General features: G+C 41.7%; 1 long non-coding RNA gene across 1 annotated transcript; it reads left to right on the top strand.

Annotated features, from left to right (window-relative positions):
- Nucleotides 1–3115: 3115 nt before the first annotated feature.
- On the top strand, nt 3116–12741 carry LOC311515723. The gene is made up of 3 exons (XR_014710210.1): nt 3116–3186; nt 4790–4964; nt 12425–12741. It is a non-coding gene; the product is annotated as an uncharacterized lncRNA (long non-coding RNA).
- Nucleotides 12742–13979: the final 1238 nt, after the last annotated feature.

Here is a 13979-nt window from a genome sequence, read left to right as displayed (position 1 = left end):
CTGGAGAAATTTTTCTAAAAACCTATAGATTGTAATAGAGAATGACAGAGAAGCACTTAGAGGCTGCAGTGACAAGCGCTATAGAAAACCCAAAGTTAGACAGATAACCTCCCAGTAGGATTTTTTAAAACCAGTCTATAAAATTCCATAGTAGAGGTAAACTCCTTATTAAAATTCAATATGATGGCCCAAAAACTCTAGAGAAAAGTTATGATTTTCCATTATATTCTCTACAATTTTCCCATAAAGGAATGGGGAGGTTTGGGACCAATTGTTTATCAGTCTATAATTTTCTTCCTTGCCCACTGTAGGAGCCACTTTTTCCTATGACTTTTAGACCAGGTCTGTGCTCAAAAATTAAATCAACCCAGCTATGTCACTCAAGGGAATGAAAAATCCCTACCCCTGAACAACATAGTTAAGTTGATTTAACCTCCAACATAGACAGTGCTTGGTCAATGGATGTTCTTCCATTGACCTAGCTGTTGCCTCTTGAGGATGTGGAGTAACTCTACCGAAAGAAGAACCCCTTCCATCACTGTAGCGAGTAGCTACATTGAAGTGCTACTATGGCACAGCTGCAGCGTTGCAGAATAGTAGATCAAATGAAGTATAAAACCGATCATCAGAAACACTTGTCATGAAGCTCTCCTGGCCTAGGGATTGGTCAATTGGCTAGGAAACAATAAGACAGGTCTCAAATGCTTTCCCATTCCGCCCCTTCTAAGTCCTCAAACAAGTTGCCCCCCCCCTCACTCCCCAGCCTCTTTTCTAGTTCAGATTGTTTTGGATACACCCTTCTTCCAAAGCCCCACTTATAGTTTTGGTAGGGCCTACGACCTGCAGCAGTCCCTCTCTGGTGGGCCTTAGTGACAGTCTGAATGGAAATCTCACACTTTCCCCACTTAGGAAATCTCACACTTCCCCAGCAGACTGATCATTGTTTGCAGACGCCACACCAGATTGATCACTGTTTGCCGTCTTTAGGCATAATTACACATTTCATATAACAAATTACTCTGATTTTTTCACTGTTATGTGTGTGTGCCTTGTAGATGCTTGGACACCCACTCAAGCATATCTACACATCTACAGTATTAGCACTGCACTCTATGTATTAAACACACAGCAGTTACTGCTGGGAACTCTGCAAGAAGGACAGCAGCATCAGTATATGGCCCAAGAACAATCCTGCTAGTATAGGATAGGACACCAGAGGGTGGGTGGGAAAGGAAAGTGTTGCCATGTGTGCCTTACTGCTTCTCCTAAAAGGAGGAGTGTGTGAACATGCTTCTGCCAGTTGGAGGCCTAGCTCTGATCCCTAACCAGAAGACTATGCCCCTGGGGCCATGATGGCCAACACCTCTCGCCCTCCTTCCCACCTTAGCATTTTCTTAAGTGCTAGATATAAATCTTGCCTGCTACCATATGAGAGCACTGCAGGATTCTTCATATCTTCTTCCCCCTGACCATTATACCCATCAAGCACACGGCAGGATTTGGCCCAGAGCATATAATGAGTGGTTAACAGTTAGCTGGCTAGCAGGGTAACAAAAAGTAACCCGAGCTCTGCTTTGATCTCTTCTAAAGTGCAGGGATCTTGGAAATTTGACTGCTACCAGTTCACCAGAATGGTGCAGCCGAGCACATCAGGGAATAGCAGACTGCACAACGCACACGTCTGCTACACAAAGTAAATAACAAGAAGAGACAATATTGGGTTTGCCAGCATTGACAACGTCTTTCAACTAACCCAAACCACTGCAGTTTGTTTTAAAATGAGCTTTATTTGGCTTTAGCAGGGAAAATCGCAATAAAATCAACTTTCCCCTTATCCTGTTCTCAAAATATTTGCTGACTAATGTGGGCCAAGGAGAGGATTTGACCCTACATGTTTGGGATCACTGTATTTTATTCCCATTCCTGCTTCCTTAAAAGAAAGATGGGGGGACTTAGAACTGTTTCCAAAGGTGCAGTCCTGCTAGAGGGACGGCAGTATTGGCAGGACCTTCTAAGTACTGGGTCCACCACACACCCCCTTGGCTCATGAACCTACTGCCAGTGAGACCAGCGGCAGGAGAAACAGTTAGGAAGCTTCTCATATGCTAGTCCAGACGTTTCCTTTTCACTACCAATTAACTACCCGCACCACAGAATGCTTATCAGCTATGTCAAAGAATGCATTCCTCACAAACACACACACTACGGCAGATAACATCTCTGGCTGCATCAGATTTTCTAATTAAATGTGTTGGAGCGGAGGAAAAATGGGAGGGAGAGCAGGAAACAAAGCACAGAGAGCATTTTATTTTTTGTTAATACTTTGTACTTTAAACTGAAATATAGGTTCATTAGCAATTTGCTGTGTGCTGAGCTGCATGGCTGTGGGTCTTCCAATCCACTTTGCCTGTGTGCCTCTCCGGCCTCATGGAAGAGAGAAGTTAACATATCGACTCTCTTTTAATGACAAGGTCAAAGAAGAACAGCCCATACACTACAGAGAAGGTGGTCTCATTTCCATACCTCCCATCTCCTGGCAAAGATTGTAAAGAGATCAGCAAATGGAAAGATATTGATTCTTGTAACAAATATTGCTTTAAAAACAAAAACCAAGGGGAAATAGCAGAAACTAAATCCAGTCAAGTAATAAGCTACACTAATGTTATAAAGGGTTTGTTCAATTCCTAGTCTAATTATGGGATCCAAATAGAAACAGAGCTGAGCACATAATTCACAATGAGCCATTTACTGGATGAATTTAGCCTCTTCTGCTCATGGAAATTCTATGAGTGAATCACAATTCCTTCAAGTTCTTCTGTAAGCACTCAACCAATTTTAGGGCAACATTTTTTAACTCTATGCACTGTCCAATAATTGCTATTCTGTTGGATAATTGTGAGTGGTCATCTGGTATTATTTCTATTTCCAGAATGAATGAGTGCACAATCACTTGTGGCACAAATAATTGCGCGTGCAGATTCAAAATTTGGCTCCTCAAATGGCATGTGCATCTTTCAAATTTTCTTCCAGATGATATTTGTGCTATCAAAACTTGATTGCAGGAATGTTCACAGAAAGCGCACACAGAGGACATGACCATGGATGATGGAAATCAATTTAAAAATCTGAATCTTTGAGGAAGACTTTGGCCAGCTGGAGCGAGAATATGATGCTGAGGTGTGAATGGTAAGAAATGCAATAAAAGCAATCTATGTAATGCTTGCAGTACAAGCCAGATCCTTAGCGGGTGTAAATCATCATACCTCTCTTGACATAAACAGCTATGTTAATTGCTCAGGCCCAGGTCCTTATAGTGTAAACTCTTCTCCAAAGAGACTGAGATTTCTCTTATTTCTGTAAGGCTCCACAAAAACTGATGGCTCTATATAAGTATTAACTAATTATGACCTTTTCCCACTCTTTCAAAATCATTTCTGTTGAACTGATTTTGGAACTGATAACATTGTTTCATTGTTAGATGTAGGAGCTCTGGCATGTGCTGCTATTTATTTTCTTTTTTAAAAATTATGTTAATATTTAACTAATTTGTTTGTATTTGCATGCTGTTATGTATGTGATGAAAAAAAAATCAACAAGAAGCTGTTAAAAACCTAATCCAAGCTGATTAATCTTTTGCCATCTTGGGACTTCCAGTGCTGTGTTCTGTATTACAGCATCAGCTTTCTAAACAGCAGTGGATTTGTAAAGCAAACTTTCCACAACACTGTCATCTAAACACTGAATTGGTTCTACTGCCTCCTCCTGCTGTTGTGATCATCTCTTTTTTGTCTCTCTCCTCAGTCTCTTCTTGGATGTACTCCAGTATCCACAGATATACACAGGTGGTGCTTAGAATCTGCAGAAGTCTGATATCAAGCTTCGGGATATGTATTTTTCCCAACCCCGGCTGTCAGTTTACATAGCTTCCTGGGTGGCATAAGCAGCAGAAAACATGCCTTTTAGGAGTCAGAATACTGCTATACACTGTTTTTCTTTGAATTGTCTTTGATTCACGGAAATTAAGACGTAATGAATGTTTGGGAGTCAAACTCTACATCACTTCCTTGTTATATCTGTGTTTGAGAGTCATAAGTGGTAAAATATACATAGTTCCAAAAATCTGTTTTTAATGTGGAAATGTGCATTCTGGGTTTAAAGCCACTGATCTGTCAGAGCTATATCCTCCGGCCAATTTACACATTGAAAATGGGTATGGAAGCACCACTCAATCTGGCTATCCACTAAGCCACCCAACCCTGAGGATAGTCAGGCCATGTGCAAATGTATGTCGAAGGGATCCACACCATCTGTGAAGACAGGAGCCACAGAGCGTCCCATCCACCAGCCCTTTATGGTTCCATGACCCGCTCTCTTTGTTGTGTACTAAAACTATTGAAGACAAGAGTTATGGCAGCCCTAAGGGGTTAGAAACCCTTATGTGATTGTAGGAGCTAGAAGGATCCCATCCCTTTCCTGTCAGACAGGCAGGGCAGTCTAGAGGAATGATCAATGGGTTGGAAGTAAAGAATTCCCAAGTTTTAATGTTGGCCCTCCCCTTAACTTTCTGTGTAGCTTTGAGCAAGTCACCACACCCCTGTGTTCCAGACTCCCCATGTGGATAATGGAGATAATTATATTTATCTATGTACATCACAGGGGAGTTGTGAGGATTAAGAACCGCCCTTTGCACATTGTGCTATAAAAGTGCTAAGTAATTTTACAATTATTTTATCATATGGAGCTCTTTTTTAAAACAAGATGTGAAAGGTACTTTTTTTTTCTATTTCAGGCCACCATCTTCTTTCTTTGGATAAAAGCACTTTTCAGAGCTGTTCACCAGGATAATGTTTTCAGACAGTCTCTGTAAGGTTCCCCAGGCTGCCTGTCACTCATGTGGAGGAGGAAATATGTCCCTTTCCTCACAGACCTTGGGGAATATGAGAGCATCTAGAAGACTACATTAGGTGGGTTCCTTTTTTCCCCAGAGAATGTGTATTAGTTTCCATGGCTGCAGAGCTCTAGTGGATCCAGAGTTCATGCAATGGCTCCACATAGCGAACATAGATGAGATTATTCCAGAAATTGGAATCCAAGCATCCATTGCCTAAATTTGATTATTCCATACTCCTGTATGTGGAATGAACCAGGTCTTTATTGCAAACAAAGAAAATCCTTTAAAAACCCATGTTTTTTGTTTTCATTCATTCTCAAAAACATTTCAGAGTTCAAAATATCATTTCCTTTCTACAATTTGAGGTTGTGCATATAGTTGATTTAAAAAAAATAAACAAACAGATCACAGCAAATGCATCCAACATTTGTGGAAAGTTACTAATTTTGAAGTCACACTGTGTGCAGAAAAGGGTGCTAATGGATGCTATTCCTTCCACCTGAAGCTATAATCAGAATCACTTCAGTGGAGGCCATTAAAATCTGAATATGAATGTCTTTAAAAAGTCACAGACCAGCTCAGAAGATTATCAGTCATGATATTGAACACTCCAAGTACATTCACTTGCAAAAAGCCAGCACACCTGTCCAATATTTTTGTACATTAACATTTGATGGACATGCTGGGTCTGTTAAATGAGTGACATCTCTGATTACACAGTTTTATAAAATCACTAGAAAGGACATGGCATAGTGTTGTAGTGACGCTCAGACCTCTTAAGCAGACATCTGATTACTATATTCCTGTATAATGTCTCTTTAAACAACAGCTTACCGTTGTAATAATTGTCTTGTTTCTGATATTTACATGGCAAGGATTTGTAAACCTGTTAATACTTCCAAAAGAATGAACAAGACTTTAGCCACTTGAAGTGACTAAAATTCAGTCCCGTCAAAATAATCACTAATGAAAGGGATGAACTAACTGCTAAACAAGCACAGAGTCTCAGATAAGCATCCAGAAGTTAGAATGCTTATCTAAAACTTCTATAAACATTTACAGGCCCCTAACATCCATTCCCTGCAAATACTGCATCTCTAATGGGCCTAGGTTTCTAGGTTATGTGATTGAACTTCTATGTTCAGTCCTCTTTGCAGGGCCCAGAAGATAGTTGGCTACCACTCCCTTTTAGTGTTGCTGTTCTGTTGCTGAAAGTTGCTGGCCCAAGTCCACATATGTGTGCTGAAGAATTTGAGAATTGTCCATTCCCGGCTCTGTCATTGACCTGCTATTTGACCATGGGTAGGTCAATTCACCCTTCTGTCTCTCCTTTTCCCACTTTCCTTTGTCTGTCTTGTCTATTTAGACTGCTAGTTCTTTGGGGCAGAGACAGTCTCTCACCACGTGTGCACATGGTACCTAGTGCAATGGGACACAATCTCACAGTTGGGGTGTCTAGGCATTACTACAGTACCACTAACCACTCCACCTGGCATAATATGTGGCAGGGGTGCTGGAACAATTTTTATAGTGGGGGTGCTAAGACCCATTGAACCAAACTGTAAACCCTGTATATAATGGAAACCCCATCAAGCCAGGGGATGCTGCAGCATCCACCCCCTTCCCTCCCTCCCGCACCCCTAGTTCCAGCACCTATGATATGCGGTCTCATATAGCTATGGGGGGCATGGATCAGCATTCACGTAGCACTCCCAGTCTGTACCCGGTCCAGACCACGGTAGCTTAATGGTCCAACCAGCAGACCAAATACGGTGATGAATCCTGGTCTCGTGCCACCTGAGGCATGTTGTGCATACACTAAGAAGAATATTTAGCTATGAATTTTCATAAAGCCTGCAAACCATGGCCAACAGTAAAATCAAAGCATCTCTATGAGGGTATTTTACACATTCCACTTTAACGGTGTCTTTGGGCTGGAAAGGGTGAAAAGAGGTGTCCTTGGCCCAGGACCATCCTTAGGCATACGTGGCATACGCAGCTGCCTAGGGCACCCGAAAATTTTGGGCACTACTGGGACAGCAGGTAAGAGCAGGTCAGCTCCCACACACTCAGCATGCACTGCAGTCTCCTTAGGTAGGGGCCATATTCATAGAGCCGAATGTGCCAGCATGGGGCATTCTACATGAGGGAGAGGGTAGCAGGTGTCTCTGTGGGGAACTGTGACTCTCCGCTGCCATGAGGCAGGCCGGGTGGCTCGGTATCCTTTGCTGCCTCGTCCCTCTCTCCCAGGCTGCCGCAGCGTCTGCTGCACACGAAGTTCGGTATGTGTCAGCAATGGGGGAGATCTTTTGGGGCTCCGCAGGCAGGGGTGTTGGCTGTACTCCAAGTTGGGCATAGGGGCACCGTTTAGTAATACTGCATAGGGCCCCATAAATCCTAAGGACGGCCCTGTCTTGGCCTGTTCACAATCAATCAGTTTACAGACACATTACAGTCTTGGAACATACTGTCAACTGTCTCTGCTGCACGATTGTGCCTGTGTGTCATGATTACAACCACAGCAGAGACAGCGGGGGGGGGAGGGGGAGGGGGGAAGTGACTGAGAATAGAAGACTGTGTAAAACCCCTCAACTCACATGTGGCTGACCACAAAGCTCCTAACTCCAGGAAGCAAGAGCTCCCTTGCCAAATATTGCATCTTGGGTCTGTGGCATAGAATACTCCTACGTTCTCAGACACCTAGAACACCCACTGTTATAGAATCTAAATACGTTTTATTATGCAAAATACGATCTCTATCTTATCAGCTTTAGTTATGGTTAAGTTGAAGTCATGATCTTTCCTCAGAAACCCTCTCCATTTCCTCCCTTTCTTTCCGCACACCTGCAGACATGGACTATATCTTACCAATTCTGCTTACACTATGTTCCTACGCTCCAGCTTATTCTCCCTGTCCAAAGGCAATACTCTAATCCATGCCCTCATCATATCCTACCCCAGCAGTTCTCAAACTGTGGTCTGGGACCCCAAAGTGGGTTGTGACCCCATTTTAATGGGGTCACCAGGGCCAGCATTAGACTTGCTGGGACCCATGGCTGAAGCTGAAGCCTGAGCTCAACTCCCACCCAGGGCAGCGGGGCTTGGGCTGCAGCCCCCTCTCCCCCAATCCGGGGTGGCAGGGCTCAGGCTCCAGTCCCCTCTCCCTCCACCCGGGGCAGCAGGGCTCGGGCTCAGGCCTTTCCCCTGGGGTCATGTAGTAACTTTGTTGTCAGAAGGGGGTCATGGTGCAATGAAGTTTGATAACCCCTATCTGATCCTAATTACCATGACCACCTCTCCTCTCTGGGTTCTGGACACTCTAACTGTCCCACTCCTATCCATATAAAATGCAGGCACTAAAATCATCTTCTGCTCACAGATCTGAATGTATCATGCCCTTTGTTGAACACTTTCACCGGCTTCCCATACTCCACAACAACAAATTCAAGCTTCTTGACATAGGGGCCTTCCTACTTATCTAGCTTCATTCCTTTTCATGTCACCTTGCCACTGATGCCAACCTTGACATTGTCTTTACCAATTCTCCTCACAACCATCTCTGTCCCTTCTTCCAAGCATGGAACTTGCTTCCTGAGTTGTTCCACAAGGCCACAGTCCTCTCTTCTTAAATCCCCCTGAAGGGCCACTTCTTCTCCAATGCCTAAAGGAAAGTCACCAGCTCAGTGTAGTACTTATGCATTCTATCAATTTACCTCATTACATAAATTCTTGTGCCATCATGCTGAGCTCTAACCTTTGCTGAATAACCAAGTTACCACTGATACTATTCCTGTCCTACTACACACCTCATTTAGCCACATTCAGAATTAGTGTATAAACTCCTCAAGGTAAGAATTATGTCTCATTTTTCCTATACTGGGAGGTGTCTAGCACATTTTTGGGCGGTGTTAAAATAATAATCACTCATTTCTATTATATGCATACACGCAAATACACAAAGAAAGAATTCATTTACCAGAATGAGTCATTCATGTTTGCTGTGAATATGTGGGTTTTAGCCCCAAACCTCATAATCTACAAAAAAAAATGCATTATATTTTAAGGGTAATATTTTCACATTTGTTTGTTCTTTTTATTTGGTTTACCAGTTTGTCATTCATTTTGTCTTTCATTATGGAGATCAAAATGATTGGCATTAAAGAAAGCTCTAATCTGGGGGAGTAAATTCAGACTAGTTTTCAGAATGGGAAAAGAAAAAATGTCTCTGCAGTACAGCATAAAGGGCACCACTATCTTATCATCCTTTGTGTTAAGTGTGCTACTTATGCTTACCTCATCTGCGTTTAATAGGTTGCCTTCATACTCCCTCCACGGAGCCACAGATTCTCATGTTAAACAAGGGAGCTCTTGACAGCTTCTCCTTCCCCCGGGCAAGATTGCTCAACTAACAATAACTAAGATACCTTTTGACAAGTGTAGCTAAGAGCTGGTAAAGCTTAGTCAATCTCCATCAGCCTGGATGAAACCTTTAGATCTGAAACTGAAAGAAACTCTCCTAGATGCCAAAATATGCTTGCAATTATCATAGAAAATATAAAAATCTAGTGCAAAGGAAAAATGAATGCAAAAGCAGCAATCAGTGATCAGTTAAAGGAAAATACTTTTTCAACTACAATTGTGGCTGAAACCCATAAATTAGATGACTGAAGTAATAAGACACGTGAAATGGCTTTTAAGTCCACTACCAGCTCTGTGCAATAAATTTTAAATGACATCCAGGCTTTTAGTGGACGGGATGATTTATTGCTGTCTGCAGGAAGAGAGTTTTCATGGATTATCTCTAAAGTGGCAAAACTCCATTCTGAATTTTTCAAAATTAGTGCAGCTCATGAACGTTACTGACAAGCAAGCAGAAGAATACTTTTTAAAAAGACTTCTTCTAACAAACAGTGCATGTACTTCACAATATCCACATACCGTGATAGGCAAGAGGACTACTGTTTTATCTGACAGGTTTCAGAGTAGCAGCCGTGTTAGTCTGTATTCGCAAAAAGAAAAGGAGGACTTGTGGCACCTTAGAGACTAACCAATTTATTAGAGCATAAGCTTTCGTGAGCTACAGCTCACTTCCTCAGATGCATCTGAGGAAGTGAGCTGTAGCTCACGAAAGCTTATGCTCTAATAAATTGGTTAGTCTCTAAGGTGCCACAAGTCCTCCTTTTCTTTTTACTGTTTTATCTGTTTCTAAAGAAAAGCTTGCTTCAGGTGTTTCTTCACCTTGGCTTCCAATGTCAGCTATATTTTACTGGTAAAAAATGTAAGGTAGTGATCCTCAACCTGTGATTCTAAAGCTGTCTGCCAAATTGCTGCACACAACATGAAGCTCTTGCAAAGTCTACAAGTTGGAATGGATTCCTTTAATTGTACTTGGCCTCAGGTACAGTGATTGGAGCATTGGTCACAGAACTGCTCCCCTTTCTAGGGGGCCTAAGTAACAAACTGGAGTCAGTAATTGTCATGTTCCCTCTCCTTTCAAGAATCCATAAATCGATTAGGAGGGAGAGAGAGAGAGAGACAAAAAGTACACCTCCTGTTGTCTTTCCACCTAGGAGGAATGGGGAAGGGCGATGTATCCCAAACGGAGTCACAGAGAGCCATAACATAAGCATGCCACGGCATCCTGATGTATGATGCAATGTTTGTGCTGTGGCATTGCGTCACAGTGATGTCAGGATGTTTCACCATGTTTATTTTGAGGCACTCTGCAATTCTAAAGTGATGCCCAGCTTCAAATTTGAATATTACTTTTCTCTGTTAAACACTTGATAGTGCCTGACGTGCTGCCAAATGGGCACCCAAATTTATATGCCATCATAGACTGTTATTCGCAGCCTAAGAGATGTTGGCTGTGTCACAGAAAAGATACTTCTAAAGTCCAGAGGGGGAAAATTTGAGGATAGGAACTCTCCTTCCTGATAAAACAATGGCTTACACATGACAAAAGCTCATAGAAGCGACACTCCAGCGAGACCACTAACTGGCCTCTTTGCCAACGGGTGAGTCTCAATGCATGGGTCTTTGCCTTTGTTAATGTCCATAGCAATAGTTTTTAAGTTAGAAAACTCTGTATGAATTCGTAAAACCTTTACATGTATAAAAAACAGTATCTTACATTTCTGTAGCGCCTTTCATCTAGAGTATTCCCAAAGCATTTTTCAGACTACATATAGATACCCTTATGCCATTGTTTAGGGCAGAAAGTGAAGATTAATGTCTTGTCCAATTAAATTACTGGGGAAATTTATGCCAATAAAATTTAATTATCCAAGATGGAATTTGATGAGGACACAGAGACTAACACCTCCATTTTTATATGCAAAGCGTGCCATGTGATCTTTAATGACCACAAATGGATGTGGCCTTGATTTGACATCTGTACCAAAACAGTAACCTCTACTCAGATGATGAGATATTAGTTAAGTACTGAGTCAGTAGGAAGAACAGCACACTGACTCATCATCCCCACTTCCTATAGCCCCTAAATTGTCCTAGGCAGTCTATCCAATTACTACCCAGGCCCAATCTTCCTAAGTTTACAAAGTAAACAGGCAAGACCACAGGGAATGGTGAGATGGCTGCAGAAATGTTAATATAAACTAGTTTAAAAATATTTTAACTGAATTATATCCCACTTTTAAAAATTAAACTGGAAATTAATAATAGCAATAATAATACCACCTAGCTGTTATGTAGCATTTTTCATTAGCTGATCCCAAAGTGCTTTACAAAGGAGGTCAGTATCATGATCCTCTAATTTATTGAAGCATGGAGAGATGAAATGACTTGCCACGGGTCACCCAGCAGGCCAGCAGCCTAGCCAGGAATATAACCCAGGTTTTCTGAGTCCCAATCCAGTGCTCTATCCCCTAGGACACACTGCCTCCCCTATTAAATACATTAAGAGATTCTAAGGAAAATATTAACATTCTGGGAGTGGTAAAGCAATGCCAGGACTAGAAAGTGATCCAATATAGAAGACATCTTTGAATTTGACATAGGATTTTTACAGTTCTTCTAATTAGATTCAAGTGAGGCCAGGCACTTTTTACTCCCCGCCAGCACCATGTCTCTCTAATCCAGTCTTGCTCTGCTCTCTGTAGCACAATCCACACAAGCACACTAGGGCTCACTCAAGTAATGGCAAATTGCATCATAAATACGGGCCTTTGTATTTAGGGAGAAACAACATGTTCCTCTCATTAGAATAATGAGTACATGTTTGTAAATATTCACACTTCAATGTATAGGACTCATCTCTATCCCTATCTGGCTAATTAATAGTCTGCAGAAAGCACACAAGACATACTTTTGCTGCATAAACAAATCTTATACTTTTGGATATCAGCTGATCACTATACATTCAGTAGCTTGAATATCTAAGGTGTGTTTTCCCCTGGACTGAGGCCGCAAGAAATTTTAGTTCCTCAACCCACCGTTGTCCCCAGCAATAATACCAGCCGTGACCACCCATTTGTTCCCTTCTCAACTCTCTTCATTCTTTCTTCCACACAGCCCCAGCCATGGAACATGCTCCAGGAACAGATCAGCAATGCAACTACCCTCTCCTCAAGACCCATTTCTCTTCTGTGAGGCCTACAAGAAGCTAGACCAACTAATGACAGACCATCTGAGGGCCAGTCAGTTGAAGCAGACATATATTTAATTAATAAAAAAAAAAAACCAACCAATGTTGCACATATTTTGATTGTACCCCTCTGGGAAGAGTCTTCCCATGTACATGGACTGTGCCCAGCTCATTCTGGGCACAGCTTGAGTAGATGATAGGTTAGATAGATGAACCCTTGTATCCTTTTCACCCCTGGCTGCGTGTGGGCTCCATGCAGATGTGTTTCATATAAAACTGTATGAAGATATCTGTGCTGGCTAATCAGAAATTTTCAAATACAGCAGAAGCATGCACCATTTGCTCTTCTAATGAAAGAATGTGTTTATGAATGACAGGCAGAGAGATGGAGAAAGTACCTGCCTAAAGCTTAGGTGCATTGTTCTGAGTATTTACTTAATTGGTCTGGTAGCTAAAGCATGTAATAGTATTCCCTTTAATGTTATTCATCCAGTCCAAATGTTCCCCAATAAAGTACAGGAGATTAATGTGTGAAAAGATCCATCTTTTAGAGATACCCAGAGGAACCAATTGATATGGTGTATTTCTGTAGTGGTCTTGCTACACAAATTTAATTCTCCAAAACATATTAACAAAATACTCACCCACAGTCTTATTCGGTAGGTGGGACTGCATCTGCAGAAACATTACAGCAAGCAGACAATAGAGGGGTTTTGTTTGACACATGCGTATAACTCCTTTTACCGTTAATAGGAGATATGCCTGCTCCAACAGAAAAATATGCCTCAAAGTCTGTGATAAATCAGTCAGATGTGATCTACTCTATGTAAAATGCACTGCCAAGGCTGATTAAATGAGCAGTGTGGTGCTCTTTCAATAGTACATCAATGCCTTTCAGCACATAGGCACAGACAGCCCAGAGCTCCAGATAAAGGAAAATCATGACTTACATTTTCAGTCACCAGAAGAATTCATTGTAAAACATTAATAGAAAGAAGAGGCATCTTTCCCCATTCCAGCAAGGTTGGTAGTAATGTTACTGTGTAAAACAGTTTCAGCTGTAGCGAGTTTTACATGCAGTTGGTGTGTCATTTTGAAATGCTTTTTCAAATGAGGCTGGGTTACAGTACAGTACTATAGTTCATTTTTAATAAAGATTAAAAGTACTTCAAAAATAACAAGGGCTCTATCTGGATCCTATTATTTTCCCCTACAAAAATAAAGCTTGGTTAGGTTTGAGTTAAGGTTGCTCAAATGCATTTCCTTAAAGTTCACTCAAACTAAAAATCAAGAAAGTATCCAGCTGAGGTTATATTAACATCCAGGGCAACCTTAATTTATAGGCCTGACCACCCAATCATCATAACAGAAAATCCATACACACTCACAGACTTCGCCATCACAAACTTCTTATCACTTCTAGCCACCCACAATGGACACATCCAGTTTTTCTAACTCACACAGTGTCTCCCTCATCTCCCA

The sequence above is a fragment of the Lepidochelys olivacea genome (genome assembly GCF_965140295.1).
Source record: "Lepidochelys olivacea isolate rLepOli2 genome assembly, chromosome: 2".
Classification (NCBI taxonomy): domain Eukaryota; kingdom Metazoa; phylum Chordata; order Testudines; family Cheloniidae; genus Lepidochelys; species Lepidochelys olivacea.
Note: the sequence above shows the minus strand (reverse complement) of the source record. Positions and strands in the feature narration are given on the sequence as shown.